The sequence below is a fragment of the Panthera uncia genome, chromosome F2 (assembly GCF_023721935.1).
Source record: "Panthera uncia isolate 11264 chromosome F2, Puncia_PCG_1.0, whole genome shotgun sequence".
Classification (NCBI taxonomy): Eukaryota; Metazoa; Chordata; class Mammalia; order Carnivora; family Felidae; genus Panthera; species Panthera uncia.
The window spans coordinates 9,880,876-9,906,681 of NC_064812.1; the positions used below are offsets into that span (position 1 = coordinate 9,880,876).

Below are 25,806 nucleotides of genomic sequence, written 5' to 3' on the forward strand. Positions count from 1 at the left end.
CCGGTTTTGTGCCGGGCACATCACCTTCTTTCATACTCACGACAATCCTATGAGTAAATATTTCTTTATGGATTTCTGAAGATTTATAATGAATATGTCTAATGCCGGCTGGCCGGGTCTGAGGAACCAGAGGGGGACCAGCCGTAGGACTGGTAGGACCAGCCAAGAGGGTCCTTGGCATGGCCTCACGCAGGATGGAAATCAAATTCGAGCCAACAGGAGGTGAAAGCGGACTTTATTGAAGAGATGGAGAGAACAGATACAGATTGACCAACCGGGAGACTTGGAAAGGAAAAGAGCATGAGTCCTGTCTTTGTTCCGGGTCTGGGGTTTTTATTGAGGTTGGCGGTCTGGTGTACATTACGTGTCCTCCGGGGCATCCAGGAAATGGTTAGAACCCTGACAGGGGCCCAGGTGTTTCTTCTTGGAGCCAGAGGGTCTTGGTGTAGAGATGTCTAGCTCCCGTGGTCTGGAATACGCATATGATGGCTTCGTCAGGTCAGGTCTTCTCACCTGGTCCTTCCTTAGATGTTATCTATTTTAGAGAAATCACCAACTTCCTGACCCTTACAAGGGGGCATACGCTATTTGCGATAAAAGGCATATATGGAGTGGGCTGGGGGTGCAGGTCCTAGCAAGAAAAGAAGCAGGAAAAGAAACAAAGGAGAAAAACAGCTACTTCTCTCCTGGGGTCCCTTCCTTTTGCCTGGGTCAACCCTATTCACAGTTATTCCTGGATGTGGGAATTCCAAACTTCTCAAAGCAAGAATCAATGTTTAAGACTAGAGAAAATATGGAATTTGTGTTCTTAGGGATGGTAGAGGCTAAAAATGGAAAGACTATGCTTTCTTTTTTAAAAAAATATTTATTTATTTATTTATTTGTTTATTTATTTATTTATTTATTTTGAGGCAGAGAGAGCATGCATGCGCGAGCAGGGGAGGGGCAGAAAGCGCAGGAGAGAGAGAATCCCAGGCGGGCGCCGCACTGTCACTGCAGAGCCCATCGTGGGGCTCGAACTCACAAACTGTGAGCTCATGACTTGAGCTGAAAACCAACAGTCGGACGTTCAACTTGAGCCACCCAGGCGCCCTGAAAGATCGTGTTTTCAAAAGGTGTTAGGTTATTCGATCTAGCAGAAAATGCTGAAGCCAGCATTTGCTTCAATATAAAGCAAACATAAAGGAGAACATACAGGTAGCTAACCCTTCCTTTCTTTGCTCTGTTAGTTTATGTTGGCTAAACTCTTCATTTGATTCTCTGTGTATTTCTTTTTAATTTTTTTGGAAGCATACGTATTAATTTTTTTTTTTTTTGTATTTTAACTGAGTAAACCTTTACATTTATGCTTCCTATCACTAATAACAGGATGTTTTCTGGGCTTCAGAACAATAATTCATCATTGGGTTTCCGAATAGAAAGTCATCTTAGTTGCATAGAATCCAAACATCCACTTTACTGTTGAAGAACCCAAAACTAGGTAAAAGGAGCTGAATTGCTTTAGGTCTGGGGTCTCCAAACTACAGCCTGTAAGTCAAATTTAGCCGTTACTTGTTTTTGTAAATATATTTTTAGTGGGACACAACCACGCTCATTTGTGTTTATATATTCTCCATGTTTGCTTTCAAGCCACAATAGGGTTGATTAGACTCTCTGTCCCTCAAAGCCTAAGATGTTTACTGTCTGGTCCTTCATAGAAAATATTTGTCAGCCCCTATTCTAGGTCATACCACGAACTAGGGCTGGAAGAGATCCGGGCAGCAGTGTGGTGGAGGGGAAAATCCCTGGGCTCTCGAATCAGGACAGGCTTTGCATCCTGTCTCCGTCATTTGCAAGCTGTGTGGCCTTGAACATGCAACTTGATCCCTTTGATTGAATACAATTAGGATGAATATATTTTGCGATTTTGTTATGTGATGTATGATTGTCTGATAAAGTCTCTGGCACATATTCAAAATAGATGATATTAAAATACAGCACCCTTTCTACTTAATAATGGTGATTATTTTACTCACTCATTCAGTCAACATTTATTGGAATGCCTGGATGGCTCAGTCGGTTAAGACTTGGACTTCGGCTCAGCTCGTGATCTCAGGGTTCATGGGTTCAAGCCCCGTGTCGGGCTCCGTGCTGACAGCTCAGAGCCTGGAGCCTGCTTTGGATTCTGTGTCTCCCTCTCTCTCTGCTCCTCCCCTGGTCATTCTCTCTCTCTCTCTCTCTCTCTCTCAAAAATAAATAAATAAACATTAAAAAAATAAAAAGAAAAAATAAACATTAATTACAAACCAGTTACCTTGGGAGGGATTGAGGGCACAAGACTTGGCATCTGAACTCAGTCAATTTCAGCCCAGCAGAGAGAGTGGGTCGGAGAGGCACCTCTTCCCGCAGGAGAGGACATTTTATCCGAGACCTTAAAGAAAGGTAGGGGGTAGCTAGGCACAAGAGATGGGGGTGAGCTAACGAATGTTTCAAGAGAAAGGAAAGAAGAATAATGAAGGACCTAAGGGTAGAAAGACACGGTTGATGGGGGGTGGGAGGGAGGGGAAGGTGGGTGATGGGTATTGAGGAGGGCACCTTTTGGGATGAGCACTGGGTGTTGTATGGAAACCAGTTTGACAATAAACTTCATATATTGAAAAAAAAAGGCACGGCACACTAAAAGTGCTTAAAAAAAAGAAGGTTCAGCACAATTTGGGTAATTCAGCCTTGGGAGGAAGTGGGGAGAGATGTGACTGAAAAAGTGAGTAAGATCCACATGCTAAAAAGCCAAGGTAAGCAGACACTCTGAGTTGCTCTCCCCACGGCCATGGCCTTGTCTTTACCGAGAGAATCATGATTTCGTACGAGCAGCAACGTGCCCACCTTAGAGGACGCAGTGGTTATGGCCACGGTTGGTCCCAGGCGAGCTCGTGCCTGGCATCTGGCCAAGGAGATGTAAACAGAAGAATCCTGAGGTCTCTCAGAAAAGGGTTTTCCAGCTTAAAAACATTGACAGAAAAGTCCTCCTCCTCTCTTCCTTTCTGGCTTTATTTTTTTTTATATGAAATTTATTGTCAAATTGGTTTCCCTACAACACCCAGTACTCATCCCAAAAGGTGCCCTCCCCGATGCTCATCGCCTATTTTCCCCTCCCTTCTACCCCCCATCAACCCTCAGTTTATTCTCAGTTTTTAAGAGTCTCTTATGTTTTGGCTCCCTCCCTCTCTAACCTCTTTTTTTTTTTTCTTCCCCTCCCCATGGTCTTCTGTTAAGTTTCTCAGGACCACCTAAGAGTGAAAACATATGGTATCTGTCTCTCTCTGTATGACTCATTTCACTTAGCATAACACTCTCCAGTTCTATCCACGTTGCTACAAAAGGCCACATTTCCTTCTTTCTCATTGCCACGTAGTATTCCATTGTGTATATAAACCACAGTTTCTTTATCCATTCATCAGTTGGTGGACATTTAGGCTCTTTCCATCATTTGGCTATTGTTGAGAGTGCTGCTATAAACATTGGGGTACCAGTGCCCCTATGTATCAGCACTCCTATATCCCTTGGGTAAATTCCTAGCAGTGCTATTGCTGGGCCATAGGGTAGATCTATTTTTAGTTTTTTGAGGAACCTCCACACCGTTTTCCAGAGCGGCTATACCAGTTTGCATTCCCAGCAACAGTGCAAGAGGGTCCCCGTTTCACCACATCCTCTCCAGCATCTATAGACTCCTGATTTGTTCATTTTGGCCACTCTGACCGGCGTGAGGTGGTATCTCAGTGTGCTTTACATGCCAGTCAGGTGGGATTATGCCTGGACCCGCTGTAGCGCTTCTGACCCCGGCAGTAAAGGTCAACAGGGCTGAGGGCGGAGGAAAGAGGAGTGGGGAGAGGCAGAGATGCTTCGTTGGATCAGCACTGGCATTTGGGGCCGGTCGTGGGTCGCCATGCTTCCTGTACAGAAAGCAGGGTGAAATCACAGAAGCCTTGGTGCCCGGGTCCCCCTCACCTGCAAACGGCTGAGCTCTAAATGGATTAGATGACCATATGTGACAAGTAGTTAGCCTCTGGGGGAGGCCTCAGTTTCCTCATCTGTAAGATGGAAGTGATGACAGAACCATGCGAAGCATTGCTGTGAGGACAAAATGGTACAGACATTGAGAGAAGCGTAGGGCCTGGTACCTAGGATGTGCTCTAAACGGTGGGCGGTATTTCCATTGTCGTCGTGTCGTTATCCGTAAACTCAAGTTTCTTGATGACTTTGGCATTCCTTTTTTTTTTTTTAAGTTTGTTTATTTATTTATTTAGAGCGCAAGCAGGGAAGGGGCAGAGAGAGAGGGAGGGAGAGAGGACCCAAAGCAGGCTCTGTACGGTCAGTGCAGAGCCCGACATGGGGCTCAATCTCATGAACCTTGAGATCATGACCAGAGCCGAAGGTGGACGCTTAACTGAGCCACCCGGATGCCCCGACTTCGACCTTCCTAAAGATTACCTCGTGCTGGCATGAATCAGGATCTGTCATGGGTATTGCACAGGGAATCGAATGAGATATTCTCCATAGCAGTTCTCTCCCCCACCCCAACTCCCACCCCCCCGTCACAAACTGTAGGTTGTGATCCATTAGCATCTTGAGAAATTAATTTATTGGGAAGTGAAAAAGAATAGAATAGGTTAAAATAGGCAATATTAGAATGTGTCGCATGTAGTAAGGATAGACATTATTTCTTAAGAGTTTTATGTATTTCCTTTATTTGTATGTGTATGTGGAGTTGCACTTGGGAAGTGTATTTCCTATTGTCGATTGCATCGTAAAAATTTTTTTCTGTTTTTTTTCTTTTTATATATTTTTTAACGTTTATTCACTTTTTTGAGAGACAGAGACAGAGTGCAAGCAGGGCAGGGGCAGAGAGAGAGGGAGACACAGAATCAGAAGCAGGCTCCAGGCTCTGAGCTGTCAGCACGGAGCCCAATGCAGGGCTTGAACTCACAAACTGTGAGATCGTGACCTGAGCCGAAGTCGGACGCTGAACCGACTGAGCCACCCAGGCGCCCCTGTAAAAATTGTTCCTAAAAGTCTGCTGTAAGGGGCCTTCCAACTCCAGATTCTGTGGTTATTCTCAGATGCTGTGGCTCATTCCGGCACTGTGCCTTCACGTTACACAACACTGTGATACCCTGCTGACTCACAGTCAGGAAACAGTTCCCTGGTCGACACGGGGGTTTTTCTCCATCACTGTTCATTCTTTTCTCTATCGGTCCTGCTTCGTTTTAAACAGGTGCTCAGGAAGATGAACATCTTCTGTAGAAGGAACTCGTTGCCCGCCAAACTGAAACGGATGCTTAGCTGGTATCTTCAGAGGTCCCCAGTGGGCTCTTCTTTCCGGTCCCTGGGAGGGTGGAGTCACAGCCAAGAAGGCAAATGGGCCATGTCCTAGGAACGACTTTGTAGATTTTGTAGTTTTCGGATGGATTTCTCTACAGGTTTAATTCCCTCTTCTAATTGTAGTTTCTAGTGTTGACATCATGGACTGGGGATTTGGGCAGCAGATTTTTACTGGGAAACATATCAGACAACTTTGATGTAACCTTTTTTTTTTTTTCCTGAACGCTTAAGAGAAAAAAAGAAACTAATGTTAAATGCATCCATAGATACAGATACAGATCACACGCGGTACCTGTTCTATTCCTGGCACTGCCCACTGCCAACTATAGATGATTACCTAAGCATTATAATTGGGGCCGTCTAGAAGGAGACAGGATTAGCATCAGAGACTTTGGCGTGCCTGCTCTGTCCACTGCTTGCATGACCTTGAGCAAGTCACTGACTCATTCTGAGCTTTGGTCGGTAATAAAAGCTGCCTTTGAGGGAGTACTTAACCATGCATCGGGCACATTATAGATACTACTTATCAATCTGAGACCAATCCTGGGAAGTAGTTGCATACATTCAGTAACTGAGTTAGGACCAGGTTGCTGGTCAGAGCCTGGATCTAGAGTTGGACGCAAGTCTGGTTGGCCTCAAAGCCCACGGTCTTTCGTTACATTTCTGTGTTTCCTCCTAAAAGTGGAGATAAAACCAAAAATGCTTGCCAACCCTGAAGGTTGTCTTAAAGTTGAAATCAGCTAAAATAAATGTGAAGATTTTGAGTGCTGTTAGTTCCTGTGATTATGACCATAATTTGTGTGATGATGGCAATTATTCCTTTTAGGAGCCCTAATAAACCCATACATGCTTCTTGTTACCACAACCCTTCTTACAGGCATACTTGACTAGGTTCTATTTACTTTTCGGTCTCCTGCACTAGACTGTGAGCGTATTGACAGAAGGGATGTTGACTTATTTGGTTGTATGTTGCTAATAACTGATACAATGCTTGCCACAGAGTTAAGTGCTCAGTGGTTGGTATACTGCAATGAAAATATGTCTAATTTCCAGTCTGTCACTACACAGAACATGCTTATATTTAAAGCCATTTCTGCATTTTAAGAACTCATCTTTTACATTGGAAAAGTTAAAAAAGAGGACTGGAAAACTATACAACCACACATTAGTAGGAATTACGGGAGAATTACCTTTTTCTTTATATTTTCTAATTGTCTTTAGTAAACATGTTTCATTCATTCAATTAAGAGTTTGGGTTGTGTTTATTTTCTTTTTCTGTGTGTGTGTGTGTGTGTGTGTGTGTGTGTGTGTGTTTTCACTACAAGGGGTGACGTATTGATTCACCCAAACCCAGAAACATCAGCACCATTAACTGATCAAGTAAGTTCTGAGCTCCTGAGTCTTAGAAGAGGTGGAGTGGAAGATGAACAAAAGAAAAGGCCGTGGCTTGCTGTCTGGATTGGGACAAGGAACGGGAGTTTCCTGGGCTGCACCGTGACCTTTATAAATTGTTGAATTTCAAATCTGTAAGCGGGAGTTGAAGCCAACCCTTCCATGGCGTTACCTTACAAAAAGTCTTCCCAGAGTCTCTGATAATGGTTACATGTCTTCTGCTTTAAGATTCCATGGGATGCAAACAAAGGAAATCCCATTTCAATATTGATCAGAGTGGATCATGACAATGCGCCCTAAGTGGAGTTAAGCATTTGCCCCTCCCAAGTTTCAACTATTGGCCCCAGCGCAAAAGAGAATATACAGAATATTATTTCGACTTCCCTGAGTCTTATCTAGACCCCACTGAACACACTCTATCTATTAACCAGTCTTCGGATGTACTGGCTGTCAGGTCTGTCACAGTTTTTATTGCCGATTTCTGGATATAGTCATGGCATAAGTTTTGGAAGCACGTGGCTGTGAGTCCTAATATGAACTGTATCCCCAGTGAGCTATGTAGAGACCATTTAAAGTGACATTAAAAAAATAAAATCATGATAAATGAGGAGGGTGGTAGGAATAATAATTGCCAACATTTTGGGGTGCCTATTATGCACCAGGCACTGAGCAGTGGGCTTTACATGCAAGATAACATTGCAGCCTTGAATTCCAAGTGTTGGCTTCTCAAAGTGTGTAATATGTAATATGTGGATAGTAGGAGTAGCCCACACGGAGTGATGGCATGGTTTCGATCCCATAATGTATGTTAAGTACTTAGAAGAAAGCTGGCACATGATGAACACAACCTAAAGATATAATAATAATCATGGCACCCGCAAAGGGCCATGATACCCTAAGTGAGGCCAGTCCTCTGCAGAATACTGTGGGGTATGAGCTCTTCTACTAGGACAGCAGGGAGTTCATTGGTGTGAGTTCATTGGAGTACAAGTTTATTGAGAGGAGGTGGGGCAGAGGGGAAGAAGTGTTTCTCATTGATCTGTGTAGCCATTTTGTCTGGAGCCAGGAGCTGAAATTGAGTGTTTTAGAAGCTTTTTTTTTTGAAAAGAGAAAAATTGCAAGTGAGGGAGGGGCAGAGAGAGAGAGAGAGAGAGAGAGAGAGAGAGAGAGAGAAGTGGGGTTCATCTCAATAAGGATTGTGTTTACCTGAAGGGGCTCATGTTCACCCGAGGCAGGGCTCGGGCTCATCCACCGATGTGGGCCTTGATCTCATGAACTGTGAGACCATGACCTGAGCCAAAGTCAAATGCCTAAGGACTGAGCCCCCCAGGTGCCCTGAAATTGAGTGTTTTAATTCATGACTGTCTTTTAAATTAGCTTTTTCAGAATAATCTCCTGGGTTCTGATGTGTGTGTCAGTGGCACCCCAGAATGTCTTCTGCCAGTGTAGTGAACGGACTCAGTAATATGAGCTCTGGAGCCAAATCGCCCAAGTTCAAATCCTGTTTCAGAACACGCCAGCTGTTAAGTCTGAGCAATTTCCTTAACCTCTCTGGGTCTCATCTATAAAACAGTGATAATAATCGTATGTACTTTCTTGAATGTTTTTGAGGATTAAATGGGTTAATAGGTACAAAATACCTGGGAGAAAGCATGAAAAATGTTGGCTATATATGTATGTGTTTTTTTGTAGAATAAAGGAAAGACGAGGTTGGAATGATTCTCCCTGGACCAGCTAGCTCTTTGATTAAAGAGCTTTAAATAAGCCTCAGCATAACACATACGTTTGCATGTGCGTGCGTGCACACACACACACACACACACACACACACACACCCCTCCAGCCTCTCAGCTGTACAACAGCCACCTCTTTCGAAGATATCACATCCAAACTGCCCTAAGGTCTCATTGCATTGTAGGGCCATTCATTATTGAAATCTCCTCTCGCTGCAGGAAATCAGGATGCGGCAATATTGAAATGCCTGTGTGAGATAGAATATGAAGTGTAGGTGAGAAGGCAAGAGTCCTAGCAAAAAGCCGGCGCATATTCAGAGCACAGCCCTCTCATCCTATTAGGAGATGGTTCTATTTCCATGTTGCAAAGAGGCAAAGAGCCTGAATTAGATTAGTGGGAATGTTAATTTATCTCCTAATACTATAGCCTCAGTGTGGAGTGTGTGTGTGCGTGTGTGTGTGGTGCATTTTTCTTAAATTTATATTCAAAAGTCCTCATGATATTGTTCAAGATAATGGATGATAGAGGTGTAGGACATTTCTCAGTAATACACAAACAAAGCCAAACTCAAATCATGTGAATTGCTTCATTCGTGGGGATAAAACTAAATTGCTCGGCAAGGCAGGGAGTCAGAAGAGAACAGAAAAGGTCCAGAGGGAGCAGTGGAGGAATGTTCAGTACATTCTCCTTGTTATTTCCGCATTTGTCAAAATGGAAGGCACCCCCCTCCTATTTTATATTCTTAGTTCTATACACAAGGCAATCGATGGCATTATAAATAAGTCTATTTTTGTTATGGGTATGAGACTGCTAAGGAAATGGAACAGAAAATCACTTTCCAGTCTAGCCTCAAAATCGATGTTTTCCAAATTATTTTTCTTACAAAACTTCTATTTGTCTCCTAGAATTCCCTTTCATTTACCACCACCCCTGTCTTTTTTTTTTTTTTAAAGGTGTTTCACTATCACTTTTGACACTTGTGATCTCTATCATAAACTCAAACCCTTAATTCTGTATTGATGCTTTTCTCATGAAGGCTCTAAGATCCCTGGAGGCAGGGGCCATTCCTATACTTTTCTCTCCCCTGGGGAATGTGGCATAAGTTCAGCAAAGTTCTCGCAGACGAGGAAGCAAGTTCCTCACACTTTGCAAAGCACGATCATGCAAAAATCTTAGGTTGAATGCCTGTTATGTGTCAGGGAGGGAAGTAAATGCTTGATGTCCTTTGATCTGGACCCAGCACGGTTGCCCCAGGGCTTGAGCTGCCCCTAACCCTCTTCTCCCCAACCCGCTGTCCCTGGGCCATGACTGATTGGTTTTGGGAAGAGACAAACCAAAGCTGAGCCAATCAGATGCTTCCTCATGGGAATCAGCTGGCACTGCTCTGGGGAAAAAAAAGAAGCCGCACAGGACCTCCAGCTGGGCGGCCCTCTTCAGCCCACCCAAGAGCTTGCTTCAGATTTGCTTGTTTTGGTTTCCGATAGCCCCATCTCCAGTTTTGGGGAGGTATTTGATGTAAGCTGTCGAGTGATTTGCCCCCAACCCTGTGGACTGGGAGAGCAGGTCTGATGGCCCTCCAAATCCACTGGCTTCACCACTGTGTGCCCAGCAGCTCTTACCTCAGCCTCACAAGAGCCCCATAAAACCCGGAATCCTCCGCTTCCTCTCTGCAGCGTGAGATCCGGAAGCCCACAGCCTCCGTGAGGCTCGATGTCACAGGTTGGTAGCTGGCTCCACTGGTCCAGTTTCTAGCTTCTCGCAGCGTCCGATTCAGAAAGGAGTTATTGGCTCTTGACTATGTTTCGGACCTTACGCGAACTCCCACGAGTTAGTTCAGAATTAATGCCTACGAAAACCATCCGTTCCGTGCAGATCCGTACCGTCCCCATACCTTCCAAGGAGCCTGGACCTTTCGCCCCCTCTCCCCCTGCCGCCGTGGCAGCCCGGTCCAGGTGGCTAAGTCAGTGAAATGACATTGACCGGAAAAGTACGCGTGGTGCCTGCCACCGGGAATTTGAAGCTGGCGGTTAGAAGTGGGAGCTGAAATGTGTGGGTCAGGATGTGGAGAGGGCACTGGGAGGCCACGATGGCCCTGAACGACCTGGAGTAAGCACCTGAAGCCTTATTTGGAGGAGAACGGGACCCTCGAACTAGCACAGGGAACGAGGAAGAGTCACACAGACACCATCATACGCACCCACACACAGCTGCATCTGTTTGGAAGAACCAACAGCCTATTTTTCATATCATTTGTAATTTTCTCACAGTCCACGTAATGAACTCTGGTTACGTTTCAGTGACAATTCTCTTCCAGAGTAGTTTGGTTTCGTTTTCGTTTTTTTAAAGTAGGCTCCCCACCCATCATGAGGCTTGAACTCACGACCCTGAGATTAAGAGGCGTGTGCTCTAGGGGCACCTGGCTGGCTCAGTCAGTTGAGCGTCCAACTCTTGATTTCAGCTTTGGTCATGATCCCAGAGTCGCGAGATCAAGCCCCATGTCAGGCTCCCCATGGAGCCTGCTTAAGATATTCTCTCTCTCTCTCTCTCTCTCTGTCTCTCGTGCGTGCTTGAGCTTTCTCTCTCTCTGAAAAAAAAAAAAAAAAAAAAAAAGTCACACACTGAGCCAGCCAGGCACCCCCGGAGGTTTTTCCCCTGGGAACAGGGAGGGGTAACTTTACTACATGAGTACGTGTGGCCCAGAACTTTGTGCAAATGAAGTATACGGCAGTGTGATCACTTAATTGTATTTACACAAAAACAAACCAGAAAAAAATGAGCGCGGGTTCTAGGACTGGGTTTCTTTTACCGATTTAGAAACAAAAGAAAACATAAAAAAAGCTGTGCCTAAAATGAATCTTGTTTTTTGGGTTTTTTTGTTTGTTTGTTTGTTTTTTTAATAAGTGGCCACCTGGTTCTAGCATCCCGTAAAATCCAGGCACTTGACCCTTGGTATAGCTTCTATTCACCTTTCTATCATGGGAATGAATCGGTCTGCTTTCTCCGCCCTTACCTTGAGCCGGTCACGTACAGGGTCCCTGGCCAGTGGACTGAGGCTTTGTCTAAAGCAACAAGGGCAGCTCAGGGCGTGTGGGGGAGGGTGATTCTTTCTTCCCCGTGGTCCTTTGAGGCTTTCACCTTCTCTGGGTGAAGAGGCTGTTTATCCTTGTAAACACAAAACGTTTTAGCTTTTTGCCAGTTTTCTGTTAATGGCGAGACAATGGAAGCAAATAAAGTTTTATTGAAACTGGGCGAAAAATAAGGACAAAAGAACCAGGGTATGATCAACAAGAACGGAGGCAGGAAGATTGCTACCTGAGCACGTCCTGGGGCATCCATGCTCCCAGGAACACTCTTCAGCCATTGAATTGCAGGGAGGTCCAGAAACTTACAAAAGAGTCCAGCGGAAAGAGAGGGGGGCTTGGGCTAGGAGGGTGGGATTTGAGGGAGGCTATTTATTAACCCATCTGGGTGCTTTTCAATGTTTTCAACCCCGATGGTCACAGCAGTGTGTATCCCATGTACACCACACCCACCCCTCGCTCCCACACACACTCACGGAAGCACACTTGTCCATAATGTGGCCTCGACAATTGAGAAGCGTAGCTAACACCTTCATCTAGGAATCCCTGATAACTTTTTACTTTCAAGTTGCAGCTCCGTTACATGCAAATTCTTGTAATACTCCTCCTCCTCCCACCTTTGTGAAAAGATCCGGCCACCAAAAAAGGCTGAGAAATCAACTGGGAACATGTATAATAAGAATAACAGTCATGGCTCTGTGCCAAAGCCCTGTCTTTACTTCTAATGTCTGCTCTCAGAGCCCAGACTGGTTCTTCTTTTTCTTTTTTTTTTTTTTTTAAGTCTATTTATTTATTTTGAGAGAGACAGAGAGAGAGAGAGAGTGCAAGCTGGGGGGGGGGGGGGGGGGAGGGGAAGAAAAAGGAGGAGGGAGAGAGTTTCCCAAGCAGGTTCTGTGCTGCAAGCCCAGAGCCCAATGCGGGGCTCAAACTCAGGAACTGTGAGATCATGACCCGAGCCGAAGATCCAGAGTCAGACTCTTAACCGACTGAGCCACCCAGGCACCCCAGCGTGGTTCTTAACATTCAGTTTGCAGTGGGTTCAGGGAAGGCATTCTCAGATTGCACTGGCAGGTGTAATGAAATCATTTGAGTTGTGCTGTGAACCTTTCGCCTGTGCACAGCCATACTTTGTTTCATTGTACCTACCTTTATTGTGCTCCATGGATACTGCTTTTTTTTTTTTTTTTTAACATACTGAAGGTTCGTGGCAGTCTTGCGTCAAGCAAATCTATTGGCATCATTTTTCCCGACAGCATTTGCTGGTTTCCTGTCTCAGTGTCACATTTTGGTAATTCTCACAATATTTCAAACTTCTCACTATTACTATATCCGTTATGGTGATCTGTCGTCAGTGATTACGACTCACTGAAAGCTCAGAAGGTGGTTGCTATTTTTTAATTGAGGTATATACGTTGCTTTTTCAGACATAATGCTATTGCACACTTAGTTGTCTACAGTAAGCTAAGTCACATAAACATAGCTTTAATATGCCTTGGGAAACCAGAGAATTCATTTAACACACTTTACTGTGGGGGTTTAGAACCACGCCTGCAACATCTGCAAGATATGCCTTATAGGCTTTAAGGCTCTGGAACATTGTAGAACTTGAATCTATCTATCTATCTATCTATCTATCTCTCTATCTCTCTGTCTATTTTGGAGAATTACTATGTGGAAAACTGTCCTAAGCCACGGAGAAACGAAGATGAATGAGGCATGATCCCATCACTGAGATGCTCACAGGCTGGTGATGGTAGTCAAGGGGGAAGCAGAATTGAAAACGACCAAATGCATTATCTCGTGATCTGTTAATGAAACAGAAATGCAACAGAATGTGTTTGAAAATTTTAGAATAGTTCTCCGTTGGGAGGGAGATCAGGTGAATATGAGGATAAAAAGGAATAAAGGCATTCATAAAGAGGAAAAAGGAAAGAATATATTAATGAAAGGGAAGCCATTTCACTTAACTGTTCCAGTGTAAGCAAGAGCAGTGGAATAGCATTTATTTCTATGTTTGCAGAAAGCTTGTAAGTTTCAGCAATGACTCTGACACAGTTGAAGTCAGTGCTGACAGCTGGGCTTGGAGGCGCAGAGGGAGGACTGGGCAGCGGCCGCAGAAATGGATGTGGACCTGGGACAGATCGCGCCCTGCTATACTGGCTAAGGGTATAGGTCTCTGCACTTGTGAGGAGGAACGAGCAGGTGATCCATACCGTGCTCCTCTGCCTGTGACCCCTGTATGTTATTTGCTATGTTTTCAGCATATTTCAGTATGTTCCTGCTCAAGGTAACAATTTGATCTCTATCTACAGACTGATTCGTAGGGGTTTCTTTTGATAACCCTGAGCTTGAAGAGCTCCTTTTGTGTCAACTGACATTGGTATCAGTTCCACATTGTGTGGTATTCAGGGACCTTGTTGAGATATTTTATTGGGTAAGTGGATGGGCACAGACTCAAAAAGAGTACCAGGAAGAAAGGAACATGTGTTGAGTGTTTGCTCTGTGGCATCTCGTTTATTTCTCAGACAATTGCAAGTTTTGCTTGTCTCATTTTCACACGGGGAATTTGAGACTCACAGAGGTTAGTTCATTTGCCCAGCACCATAAAACTCATTAATAGTGGTCCCAGGATGTGAGCACAAGCTTATCGGTCTCCAAATTGCATGCTCTTTGTACTAAACCCAGAAGGAAGATAATGATGCCCATTGTCTTCCCGGAATTTATGCCGACACAGTATTGCGATTTCTTCACCAATTTCGGGGCACCCCTGACCACAGCTGTGGACAATTCTTAATACTTTGAGTCAATGCTTCTCTTTTTTTTAATAATTATCATTTTATTTATTTATTTTTTAATATGAAATTTATTGTCACATTTGTTTCCATACAACACCCAGGGCTCATCCCAACAGGTGCCCTCCTCAATGCCCATCACCCACCCTCCCCTCCCTCCCACCCCCCATCAACCCCCAGTTTATTCTCAGTTTTTAAGAGTCTCTTATGGTTTGGCTCCCTCCCTAGTTTTCTTTTTTTCCTTCCCTTCGCCCATGGTTGAGTCAATCTTCTCAAACACAGCCTCCTCATTCCCATAGCTGTGGCTTTGATTAGATAGTGAGCCTGGTCATAATTTCCTCCTTCGTTGTCTGCCTCCACCCGCCGAAATTTCTGAAACTCTGTCACAGTCCCATCTTTTCCCCTTACTGCTCCTGCCCCTATGGCCTCAATCTGTTCTGCACCTTCAATCCCAAATATAAGTCTTTGCAACTAATGATGTCCTGCTTTAAAACATCCTCGAATTTATTTACACGTGTAAGTGGTCTCTTTTCAGCTGTACACAAAATGCACCACTTCGTATCCTTGATCATCTGTTAAGTTTCTCAAGTTCCACCTATGAGTGAAAACATATCATATCTGTCTTTCGCTGACTGACTTATTTCACTTTGCATAATGCCCTCCATTTCCATCCATGTTGTTGCAGATGGCAAGATTTCATTCCTTTTCATCTCCGAGTAGTATTCCGTTGTATATATAAACCACATCTTCTTTATCTATTCATCAGTTGTTGGGCATTTGGGCTCTTTCCATGAATTGGCTATTGTTGAAAATGCTGCTAAAAACATTGGGGTACCAGTGCCCCTGTGAGTCACCACTGTTTTAATTTTTTTTAAGTTTATTCATTTTTGAGAGACAGAGCACGAGTGGGGGAGGGACAGACAGAGAGGGAGACACTGAATCCGAAGCAGGCTCCAGGCCCCGAGCTATCAGCACAGAGCCCAACGTGGGGCTCGAACTCACGAACTGTGAGATTATGACCTGAGCTGAAGTCAGATGCTTAACCGACTGAACCACCCAGGTGCCCCTGAAGCATTGTGTTAAAAGCAAAGGGAAGTCAGTGAGAACTGGAGAGATGAGTAGAATTTGAATAATTAAAGGCAGGGGAAGGGCATGAGAGGGTGCTTTCCTAGAGAAGGGTTTCTGGCAACCCCTAAAAGCCAGAGCTGGCTGTTTGTGCTGGGCAAGCTTGGGAGTTGGTAAACTGGGAACCAGCACTGGAGACCTAGCTCAGGCATCCCATAGGATGTGGCTTCTGTCCTTCCCCTAGCTCTCGCCTTGTGGACATTGATCTGGGATTCTGTTGAGATAAGGGAATTTGCAAAACATCTGTCTGTCTCAGTCACGTTTTAGGGAGAGAGAAGTGGTAGGACGGAGAGACAGCAGAGCCTGGTGCAGGTGACGTTTTGTGTGGCATCTTCTTGTCCACAGCCGCACGTCCACGTTTCGGCCTGTTGTCAGCTGTGGCCGCACAGAGTAGGAGGGGGTACAGCAGGCGGGAGGCTACAGGAGGCAAGCCTTGTCTGGTGGTGGCTCAGTCGGTTCAGAGTCGACTTCAGCTCAGTGATCTCACAGTTCTTGAGTTCGAGCCCCCTGTCAGGCTCTCTGCTGTCAGCGCGGAGCCTGCTTGGGATTCTCTGTCCCTCCCCCCCCCCCCCCCCCCGCTCTGCCCCTCCCCATGCTCTCTCTCTCTCTCAAAAATAAACAAACATTAAAAAAAAAAAAAGGCTTGTTCCGAAGAGCCCTTTGAGGAGTACAGGCAGTACCTCCGTTGTGCAGTAGGTGGTGCCATTGCCTCTGTGTCCTGAGGTTGAAGAACCATTTGACAGACTTGTTTCTTCTTTGCTCCAGGGGGGTCTCAGTCTCAGGACTGATGATGTTGTGTAGGCTGCACGGGAGAGGGAGAAGGGAGTCTAACAGGTACTGGGAGATACGCTTATGTGCCAGGAGGGCATCAGGCGGTCTGCGTGATGACTCTGGGGCGCCCCCTCCTCCTCCACTCCTGCTCCCGTCTGTTCTTTCTGCCCCCCTCCCCTCCATCTTACTTTTCATTGTCACCATTGCAGCCCCCAGCCACTGAGGGCTGCGAGCCAGACGCCTGGCCGAGCCCCTTCATGCATGATTTTATTTAGTCTTTACCCCAAACTTTGCTGGGCCCCATGGTTGTCCTTCCTTTGCAGAGAAGACAGTTGAGCCTCAGAGAGAGAAAGTAGTTTTCCAAGATCATACAGGTAAGAAACGGGAGAACACAACTCTGAGCCTAGTTCAGCCTTTCTCAATAGTACGTATCTACCTTTTGTTACATCATGTTTGTTTTTTAAATTTCTTTTGAGAGAGAGAGCAAGGGAGGAGCAGAGAGAGAGAGGGAGAGAGAATTTTCTGGCAGTGCAGAGCCCGATGTGGGGCTCGATCCCACCGACCACGAGATCACTACCTGAGCCAAAATCAAGAGTCAGACGCTTAACCGACTGAGCCACCCACTCGCCCCCATCGCGTTTATTTTTTAAGGTTCAGGTTTGCAAATTACCGCATACTGTGACAGTCAGGGACTGTTGTCCTGTGCTGTACACCTCCGACCTCCCCACGGTTACACAGTGAGTCAAGAACCAGAGCTGAGCTTAGAAGCCAGGGTCCCGATGGGGTCCAGTTCTCAGCACCTTCTTGTTGCCTCCAGACGTTGGCGACTGGCCTTGTTACCACCCACTCGGCTTCCTTCTCCCTGGAGTGTGTCCTCGCCTCTTTCCTTCCCATCCCTTCCCAAGTGTGTCCCTCTTCTCAGCTGCGTCTGGGAACACTGGCCTTTCTCTCCTATTACAGAACTGAACAGCTCAGGCTCGTCTGCTCTCAGGCCCGAAGGTGAGTTCCTCTGCATCCCTGTTGGTCCCTGGTGGTATATGTGCACACAGGCATCGTTCCCTCTGCCAGGGGTTTTGGGGATTGTAGCTGATGTTCCAGCACACGGATACACAGACACAGACACACAGCTACGCTCTAATGGCTGAAAACCCATCCTTTTCTCCTTTCTGGTATTTACGTCTCGGTAAGTTGAGAGTGAGTTAGGGAATCCCTAGATCGAACTCTACTTGCTGCAAACAGGATTGTGGGTAGGAGGGTAGGCTAAGTGAGGGTAGGCATGGGACCCAAGTCAGGCAGACCTGGGTCCGTGAAATCTACGGACGCTTGGACAAGTCAGTGAGTTCTCTGAACGTTTGTTTCCTCATCTGTAAATCAGAGCGAAAGAGAATGACAAAACTCCATCTCAGCGAGCTGCTGTGATTGGACTCCCCGACCCCCACCTCCCTCACCTCTGATCCATCTTTCAAATCAGCACCGTGGTCCCCCCTCTGCTCCCCACATCACCTTTCGTGACTTCTCATTAGCTTCACAGCAAGGTCCAAACTCTCAGCACGGCGCGTCTGACATTCAGCCTCGTTCATTCTGTAAGCATTTATTGAGACGGTGCACAGGGACTGTGTGTGGTAAGCACTGGGAAGCCTATAAGAAAGAATGCCCGTCCTTTTTCTGAAGGGACTCCCCATTTCTGACCCTTTTCTACAATCCAGCCATGCAGAACTGTTGAGGGGCTCAGATTTACCATTATGTCGCCACCCCGGACCTTTGAACATGCTATTCTCTCTGCCTGGCATTTCCCCACCCCTTCCCCTGTCTTCCCGGAACACTAAGCTCTCCCTTCCTTATTTAGGTGCAAACCTTGTCTGTAAAGCCCACCCTGAACACTTAGGCCCTCCCTCCATCATGCACCCCTTTACTGCTCCCTCAGCTCTACCCCCACTAATAGCGGTGATTTACTTACATTGTCTTCCTGCAGAGGATAAGGGTGCAGTTTATTCAATCACCTAACTAGCATCTGGGGGGTGGGTGCTTCACTTTTCCTTTTACCATCAACCACTGACGGAGTGCTTGCCATGCGTTAAGTCAAGTTTATGTACTTTATCTCATCCAATCGTCCTTAGAACTATATGAGTCTGGTACGCAAGCCCGTTTTACGGATACGAACATTGGGCCCACAAATAGTTAAGGAACTTGTGAAGGTTACCTCGTTGCTAAGTGTCCGAGCCAGGATTTGAACCCACGCATTCTGACTCTGAATCCTGTGCTCCTGCTACCAGACACGCCGCCCCTGGTGAAGGCTGATAAACGTGTTGAGTGAGCGAACGTTGAATCACAGCGACTGTTCCTGTACCGTTACGTAAGTGAAGCCCCTATTCAGTGCGTTTCAGAATACGCGTAGTGAGGATTAGGTTTGTTTAAGTTCCCATCTTCTGCAGAGCAGTACTTTCGTACGTTACAATAAAAAATGAATTACTAGAGGGGCGCCTGGGTGGCTCAGTCGGTTAAGCGTCCGACTTCAGCTCAGGTCACCATCTCGCGGTCCGTGAGTTCGAGCCCCGCGTCGGGCTCTGGGCTGATGGCTCGGAGCCTGGAGCCTGCTTCCGATTCTGTGTCTCCCTCTCTCTCTGTCCCTCCCCCCTTCATGCTCTGTCTCTCTCTGTCTCAAAAATAAATAAACATTAAAAAAAATTTTTTTAAATAAAAAAAATTTAAAAAATGAATTTCTAAATTTTTTTTTTCAACGTTTTTTATTTATTTTTGGGACAGAGAGAGACAGAGCATGAACGGGGGAGGGGCAGAGAGAGAGGGAGACACAGAATCGGAAACAGGCTCCAGGCTCCGAGCCATCAGCCCAGAGCCTGACGCGGGGCTCGAACTCACGGACCGCGAGATCGTGACCTGGCTGAAGTCGGACGCTTAACCGACTGCGCCACCCAGGCGCCCCAAAAAATGAATTTCTAGAGAAAAGATCACACGCTAGGATATTGTAATGATATCAAATTGCCTTAAATATTTCGAAATATTTCCTCTCAGTTCCCATCCTTAACATGTGGACCGTCTTTGAACAGCACTGCTCTATCCGACTGCCGGCTCGGACTGGCCACGTGTTGACGCATTGCAGAATGAATCTGGATCGTATAGCCGACGGTTTTGACGAAGAAAAATGGAAAGCTGAACATCTTGTGGGTTTTTACCATGAGTCACATCCTTTCCTGGGCTCTGTGCGAAGAGAACCGTCTCGTTCTCCAGAGGCGATGCTGCGGCAAGGGGTCTAGGCGAGACCTGTACCCTAGCTACCACTTGGCCGTATCTTCTTATATTTGGAGAGGCAAATAGGCCAAAACGTTAAAACAGCCCAAACTACTATTTCAAAAGACTGTATTGCCCTTTCGTGCTCACATTTGTTTTTGGAAGGGGATTGATGAACTGTTCTATTGATTCAGTAAGGCAGTGACATTATTCACGAGTTCTCCGGTAGAACATTATATTCTAAAAAAAACCCCTCTCTATTGGAAGTTTTTTTCATTGTATTTTAACACACTGGTTACTTTTCTAATGTTTACTGTTTTGAGAGAGAAAGAAGGGGGGAGGGGAGAGAGAGAGGGAGACACAGAATCCAAAGCAGGTTCCGGGCTCTGACCTGTCAGCACAGAGCCCAGCACAGGGTTTGAACCCACAAACCACGAGATCATGACCTGAGCCGAAGTCAGACGTTTAACCAACTGAGCCACCCAGGCACCCCCATACAGGTTATTTTTGATGGCCAGTATGGATGCTGAAGCAGTGGGGTTGGGGAAATATATCAGATGCAAAAGAATAAATAACATCAGACATTGCACCTTGAAAGAACCCATAGAGTTCTGGCTCAAGGGTCCCATTGTATAGGCGGGGAAACCAAGCTCTTGGGGATGGGACTTCATGCCCGGAGCTACAGATATACAGTGTTTGTTAGTAAATGAGCTGGGATAAAAAGCCTAATTCCTGGCTATGTCAACCAAACCTTTGGAACCCCGAAAGCCCCAAGGGTGACAAGGGGGAAACAGAAGCTTCCAGTTCTCTGTACATTGCTGAGCTGGTAAAGCATCCACCCCACTGCCATTCCCTGAGGGATCAACACCATTTACTTTTACATTCTTCACGGGAAAGTCCCAAGGAACTAGTGAAACAACATCCAGAAGTGGTAATTGGCCAACCACTGAGCTATTGGCCAATTCCTCCAGGCATGAAGCCGCGACTGTGGCCTGAATAAGTAAGGTTTACTAAATAAAATATATGATTAACTATTCTTTGAATATAGATAGATGCTACTGCGATCATTCACATGGTTAGGTTGTGTGCTATTAGAGTAGCTCTTTTTCATGTGTTTACTTATTTATTTATTTATTTATTTGGTCAATGATACTAAAAAGACAAGTACGCCCATATCGGGATCAACAAAATACGTAGACATTAAAACGGAGTTGTCTTATTTGAAAGATTAGAAGGCACAGGTGTAGAGAACTGTGTGTTGAAAACTGCCCTGAACTTAGGGAAACGCAAAGTACTGCATCGCTGTTATGCTCAGGCCCGATGAGAAGCATAGGGGACAGTGGAGAGGACCAAAGGCTTCCAAGAACTGTGTGTAAGTTGAGTTAAGCCTAGTGGTTAGAAGCACTGGTTTTGCAGTCAGTCAGGTGCTCTGGGGCTTTACATTCTTCCTCTTTCCACTCACTACTATCTATGCTCTTGGGCAAGCTGTGTAACCTGACTCTGTTACCTTATCGGTAAAATGGGGCTTATGATACACGTTTCATTGAGTTGTTGTAAGAATTAAATGAAATAATGGGGCTAATGCAATGCTGGGATCATAATAAACATTTTACATATGGTGACTATCCTTCCACCTCAGCCGCTACCGAAAGCACTACGACAACCACCATCACCACCCCCACCCCCATCACCATCACCATCACCGTTACCATGACTACCACCCCCATCACCATCACCATCACCTCCACCCTAGAGGCTACAAAATGTAACCTGGTTAATTTCCCTGCAAGTACTCTCAGCGCTTCCTTATAACAACCTCTTGACTTCTTTTCTAAGATCAATATGTCCTGTGGGAACTGGCCGAGGCGTTTGGGTGTATGTTGCCCCTGAAGTCCCTTGCTTTGCCCCTTTCCATACTTGTTACTTTTCAGCTTCAACCTTTTTCTGCCCATCTTCCCACCATGGGGTTTGGGGTTGGGCACCAGCTGTAATCCTAGGTTGCTTGAGTTCATGAGTTGAACCCAACAGGGGCAGGCAGTATATCAGAAGCCTCAGTCCAACCATCTGTTGAAGTCAGTCTCTGCTCGCGAACACGGTGTGCGTATGGTGGGGTGAACTTTGGCTTGCCGTCTTCACCGCCTCCAGGCTATAGCATCTGTAGGCCCCAACATCTGCTCTCTTCTCAAGGTCTGGCACTCCAGTGCCTGGTGAGGACTGAATGTCTTCTGGAAACCAAGTCTGTTTGGCTAGGCCCTGATGTCCTTGCACAGTCAGGACCAGACTCCCATTCCAGAGGCCTGGACTTTTCCTTCCTTGAGGAATAAGCTTACCACTTGGAAACTAGGTAAATGCACAAAATAACCCAAATCATGTTGCCCATGCTGCTCTTCAGGCCTTTTCGTTGTAGGTGGCAAAATCTAAATTCAAATACACTGGAACAAAATGAGTTATGGTATAGTCTCTTGCAACTGAACAAAGACTAGGAAATACTGACTTTGGGCTTGGCCGGATCTAGGTGCTCACACGTCGTCTTTGGGAGTTTCTCCGTCTCTCCTATCTTGACTTCTTTCTCAGGCAGCCTCACCCTAGTGCTGGTCCCAGTTGTGTCAAGTTTCTCCCCTGTCTTCTCAGTGACTTGAGGTGAGATGAGATGAGAGGGAGAGAGAGAGAGAAAGAGAGAGAGATCCTCTAACAATTCCCACAAATGTTCTGTGATTGACATCTATTATACATGTCCCTCCCAGCATCAGTCGTGTGACCAGCCTGAGGCAGATGACCATCTCTAGAGCTGGGGGCAGGGGTCAGCCCCGGTCAAGCCACATGTCTAGAGATGGGGAGGGGCGTTCCCCACAGGAAAATCTAGGGGCTCATATCTGAAGAACGGAAAACTGACGCTGAGGAGACAAAAGGAGTAGTTATCTGTTGAACAGTCTGCTTTGACTGGCCCCAGTCAGCTAAACTTAACTGTAACCAGAACTCGCTGGGAATCTTGGGAAGAGTATGGCTTTGAAGCTAAAAGTCCTGTTTGAATGTTTGTTCTCTCAATTCCCAGCTGAGTGATCATGAGCAAGTTGTTGTACATCCTCAAGACTTGTACTTTTTCCCTTAAAATTAGATGATAATGCCTTCCACTCAGCATTTGTTTGTTTGTTTTTAATTTTTTTTAACGTTTATTTATTTTTGAGACAGAGAGAGACAGAGCATGAACGGGGGAGGGTCAGAGAGAGAGGGAGACATAGAGTCTGAAGCAGGCTCCAGGCTCCGAGCTGTCAGCACAGAGCCCGACGCGGGGCTCGAACTCACGGACCGCGAGATCATGACCTGAGCCGAAGTCAGACACCCAACCGACTGAGCCACCCAGGCGCCCCTCAGCATTTGTTTTGAGACTTTACCTGTGTGACACACAGTGCCCGGCCTGGGGTAAGTATTCAGGTGACAGCAATCCTTCCCTCCTTTTTATGTTGATACAGCCTGACCCCCACTTGGGTTTGCTGCACCAGGTAAATACTTTTCATCAGAACCTTGGGCTACCACAGAGAATCTGCCTTCCACGTATTTTGCCTTGGCTTCCTCTTTATTATGATCCACGGGTATCAGAGGATCCATCCGTCCGTCCATCCATCATCGTAACTAGTCGTACTAACGATAAACAGAGCAATAATTCTGCCTTTGTCTTTTGCCAGACCTGTTTCTGCCCAAGCCTCTTACGTTTTCTCTTCACCAGAGGAAAAGCAGTTGATTTGGTTAGGCAGAGGCGAAGTCACAATGGCCCACGGTTGTATTGGAAAGACCTCTCAGCTCCGCCTCTTGCCCAGGGTCTGCGTATAGCAGCGGGTCCCTAATGCTCCCTTCCACTCATGGGGGGCTCTGTGCATCAGTCAACCCAGAACTTAGTTGTACAGGCCAGGTTATATTTCCACCCACTTTATCGTCTCAGAGTGTGTGGTTCTAAGGTTTACTTTCTGGGGTAAGAAAGGTGGTGGGGGGGGTGAGGTAGGAAAGGTTTACTTTCTGGGGTAGGAAAGGTGGTGGGGGGGGGAGGTAGGAAAGGTGGGGTGGTCATAAAGGGAGGAGAGGTAGAGGATCTGTCCTACACGAGCCTAAGTCGTGTGTCTTTTTACCAGAGCGCTGAGCTGGGATTCCAGGAGGCAGTACAGTTCTCAGTGGAATAGCACTGTACTTAATTTCCCGTTTGCCACGTGTGTCTCTGTGTCCCTGGGAACTCTTTGGAGAGGTAGGAACGGTAGGAAGGGTGGGATATGATCACCTTTGCTGTCGTGACCTTGATACCCTCAGCCCTCGCCTAGAACACGTAGCAGTAGCTATTTATTGAGCACTTTCTGCGTGCGAGGTATGCATGCCATTTGCCCATCTACCAGTGTGTCCACCCATCTGTGTATTCAACTGCTCAACATTTATTGGATGTCTCTTCTGTCCCCGGTGTGGGTAGACACTGCCCCAAAGAAGCCCACACGGTCCAGTAGGATAAGGCTTTCTCGTCCTTCACCCCAACGAATCCTCATTTGCCTCCCTCCTAAATAAGTACGATTGATGCAGCAGACCTTCCCTCTGACGCGGAGCCCTTGGGGGTGCAAAGAGATAAAGAATGCGGTGAGCCTCCACCACCGCAGGAGTTCGACAGACGTGGAAGGCTGTTCTTTGCTCAATTTTTGGACCCGAGAGGAGAGAGCTGGGCCAGCGCGTGGTCTCTTATTGCTTCTGTAACAAATTGCTACAAATGTGGTGGCTTAAAGTAATATAACTCTATTATGTGCAGTTTTGGGGGTCAGCACAGGAAATGAAGCTCATGGAACTGACCTCAAAGCCATGTGGGCAGAGTTGTGTCCTGGGGAGGATTCAGGGGATGGTCCATTTCCTTTTCTAGCTGCTTCGGCCCACGTTCCTTGGCTCATGGCCCCCTCTGCCAGCTTTGAAGTCAGCAACCACTGCCCTCTGCTTCTGTTGTCACATCTCCTCTGACTCTTCTCCCCCTTTTCCCCTATTTTAAGGGCTCTTGTGATTACTGTTGGGCCCACCCAGATAATCCAGGATAATCTTCCCATTTTGAGATTTCTTTTTTTTTGTTTTGTGAGAGAGAGAGCATAATCGGGGAGGGGCAGAGAGAGAGGGAGAGAGAGAGAGAGAGTCCCAAGCAGACTCTGAACTGTCAGCGTGGAGCCGGGCGCGGGGCTCGATTTCACCTTGAGCCTTGAGATCACGAGCTGAGTCGAAATCAAGACTCAGACACTCAACGGACTGAACCACCCAGGTGCTGGACGTCTTTGGGAGCTATTACTCTGCCAACACAGCCACTATCACTGTCTCTGCTTCTTTGGGGGAAGTTGCTCAGTCTCAGGTTTCCCACCTGAAAAATGAGCCTCATAACGGCATCACCAACACAGAATTGTTGTAAAGATTGAATGGGAAAGTACTTGTGAAGAATACGGTGCAGCGGGTGGTGCATAGTCAGTGATCCTTCAATTATAGATGTGGTTATTATTCATTGTGAAGTCATTGTCTTTCAGCTTTCATGGGGGGTGGCCAGAGGGACGAGGGGCAGACAGAGAGATGAATAGTTCTCCAGTCTTCTCCTATCTCTCTTTCTAGTATAATTCCAGACGTTGTCTTTGGGATGGACTGGTCTACAGTGGCCCTTTTCTCAACCTAAGGACTTAGACTGATTTTCCAAGAAAGAAAAATAATTGCTTGCCACTATCAGAAATAGAAATTGAGGTTCACGAAAGCATGCACATGTCAGTGTGTATGTTGGGGAAGCAGAGGGTTGGGAAGGTGTGGGAAGCACTATAAAATGTCTTTGCCTGGAGGCATAATGGTTATGACATCCAGAGCTTGAGTGCTGGGTTTTTTTCCCCTTTTTTGTCCACATAGGAAATATCTAAATCTGCCAGAGCAATTTGGTTTTTCATTTGCAGGAACCACAGGTATCACTTCCAAATATTGTTCAGAATAAAACTTAATTGAAAACGTAATCAAACTGGAAAATTGCTTGACAAGCTGGGGTCACATTCGTAAAGGGATGTTTGTTTATCCCTCAGCCGTGATGGGGTCTGTGCTGGCACACGAGGGGACGGCTGGCACGTTGCTCGCATCGCTCACAGTCCCTGCTGGGAAGGAGCCCCCTCAATCTGGCTGCACTGCGTTTGCTTAAAGGTCACCTGTCAGAGAAGCATAGAGCAATCCCTTACTGAGGAGGCACCAGAATAGATCCCTTTTGATTTTACTGCAGGATCCCGCTTTCTGTGAGTTCAAATTGCTTGTCAGACAGCGGAGGCTTCACCGCTTCAGAA

The 25,806-nt window shown here is 46.2% G+C and overlaps 1 long non-coding RNA gene across 1 annotated transcript in view; it reads left to right on the forward strand.

Annotated features, from left to right (window-relative positions):
• Window positions 1-18,931, forward strand: part of LOC125924399 (uncharacterized) — an 81,092-nt gene extending 62,161 nt beyond the window's left edge. Inside the window, exons 5-6 of the long non-coding RNA XR_007458385.1 lie at window positions 17,213-17,251; window positions 18,526-18,931. This is a non-coding gene — a long non-coding RNA (uncharacterized LOC125924399). The remainder of the gene's footprint in view (window positions 1-17,212; window positions 17,252-18,525) is intronic.
• The last annotated feature ends 6,875 nt before the right edge of the window (window positions 18,932-25,806 follow it).